Source organism: Penaeus monodon, chromosome 17 (genome assembly GCF_015228065.2).
Source record: "Penaeus monodon isolate SGIC_2016 chromosome 17, NSTDA_Pmon_1, whole genome shotgun sequence".
Taxonomy (NCBI): Eukaryota; Metazoa; Arthropoda; class Malacostraca; order Decapoda; family Penaeidae; genus Penaeus; species Penaeus monodon.
In genome coordinates this window covers 27,046,065-27,048,564 of record NC_051402.1, presented here as the reverse complement: position 1 = coordinate 27,048,564, position 2,500 = coordinate 27,046,065, and positions in this window count along the sequence as shown.

Genomic DNA, 2,500 nt, shown 5'->3' with positions numbered 1-2,500 from the left:
GTGTGTGCATATGTGTGTTTATATTGTATGTATATATATATATATATAATATATATATATATATCTATATATATATATATATATATTTTATATATATATATATATATGTGTGTGTGTGTGGGGTGGTGTGTGTGTGTGTGTGTGTGTGTGTGTGTGTGTTGTGTGTGTGTGTGTGATGTGTATGTGTTGTGTGTTACACAAGTTGTGAATCAGGAATTTCACGAAGTCCCTAAAATTTTACAATAAATTCATAAAATCACTGTTTCACTCGGCGATTTCGTGAATTCACTGAAATATCCAGGAAATTCACGAAATCCCTGAAATACTATCCTTGCTTTTACACTATTCTACTGGATGGCTTCAGTAAGACTATAAAATCAGAAAATATATTTTGATAAATGATAAATGCTCATGAGTTCCTTTATGTTGGTATTGCATCCCTACCTAGTTGGGTTATTACATAAGTTTAAGTGAATGGTAAAACATTACCGTGTTGATACTATAGTAGAAAAACCCCAGTGTAAAACTAGATAAAAACTGCATAGTGGTATATACATACACTTCTTCTCATACCATCCTCTCCATGTAAAGAGAGGTGTTGCCACTTCGCTGTTCCTCCGCGCCCTCCGCATCTGTGATCCCCAGTAACTTGATGGAGAGATCGACTTCCTGCGTCTCTCGTTCTCCAAACTTGGGCTACCCTCGTTATGTTCTCGACGTTGCGTTATCCAGGGCTGCGGCGCGAATTGTCCTTCTTTCCGCTGATGTCCACGCAGACTAGTGGAATCTTCCTTAATAAAGCTGCTGCCTAATTCCAACCTGAACAGTGGCTTTACTCCTGCCGACAGTCTCTTCGCTTCCCACATCCTCTGCCTTCTCCCGTATACCGGCCACCCTGCACATAGTCCGCCCGACCCTCCGACTTGATCTAACCTCCCTTCGCTTCCGTTCGTCTGTCCTCACCTGTCCCGTGTTAACGCGTTGCCTTTCCTCCCTCTCTCTCTCTTTTATACCCTCTCCTCTCCCTTTCCTCTTCAGACCTGTGAACTGCTTTTAAAGCTCCCTTGAATTATTGCGCTGTCTATGATGGCTTCTGAGAGTATTGGAGAGAGATTCAAGAGTGAGCTGTTCAAATGTTATGAAGAAAGCAAGAAATATCTTATCCCAAAGGCTGAGTACTACGGAAGGATCAACAACAAACTTGACAGCATGTTAGAAGGGTTATTAAATGACTTTTTATTTTTTCCCCGTCCAAGTAAGTGTATTTTGTTATTTGTTGTAAATCCCGAGCAATTTTTTCATTACCTTTTACTGCTAATTACATGCAATAAACTTTAATTTCTCTTGTTTAAAATTAACAGTGACAAAGAAAGTTTTCTTTCTTGACCCTAAAAGGGGGTAAAATGTCAACAAAGGAAATCCACACACTTTTTAACCAAAAGTTTATGTCGTGATGAAATTCTTTTTTTTTTTGATGACTATGGCCGGCATTTCTTGTAGTCTCAGTTACCCCATGCTCTGGCTGCAGAAGGAGCCAGAACATGGGGTAACAGAGACTACAAGTAATACTGATAATTATTCACGAAAATAAGTCAGCACTGTAAGGATTAAAATCATCATTGTTATAACTAGCTCACATACTGTTTGACTATTCCATGCAGACTGACAGATATGATTGGAAGCATGCCATATGACATGATCAATCTATGGTTCGTATTTCTTTGTAGTAACTGCTACCCCAAATCCTAGCCACTGACTTTAACATTTCTGCAGCAAATAAGAATAATATTTGCTCTAAAATAGTAGTGATAATTATAGTTTTACTGAATTAATGCATTCTATATCTTTTCAGATATGAAGTCCTCCAATGTGGTGACATGGAAAAGCTTTATAAAAATATGGACAAAGGCAGATGAGCCCCCCTGTATTATGTAACTATTGAGGCGACTTTTGACGTCATTAAACGTGCTCATATTGCAACAGGACATTGTAGGCGTGACTGCATGATTAAGGAGTTACAAAGAAAATATGCCAACATCACAACAAAGGCCTTGGAGTTCTTCAAATCACTGTGTGAGGAATGTCAGAAGAAAATGAAAAAAACAATGACCAAGGGTGTTGTGGTGCGTCCTATCCTCAGCAAGGCATTTGCGTCTAGGAGCCAGGTTGATTTAACTGACATGCAATCAATGCCACATTCCCACTTTATATGGAACATGGTGTACCAAATCCATTTCACCAAATTCTGCATTCTTTGTCCTCTTCAAACCAAATGCGCTGCAGAGGTTGCCGTCCAGCTTGTAGACATCTTCCTTCTCATGGGTGCCCCTGCTGTTCTTCAAAGTGATAATGGCTCAGAGTTCACATCCAGGGTGATTACTGAGCAAAAAGAAATATGGCCAAGTCTGATCATGGTTCACGGGAAGCCCCGTCATCCACAAAGTCATAATTCTAACCCTTGCTCATCCACACATCATCCACACATGTGAAAAAGGTCGAA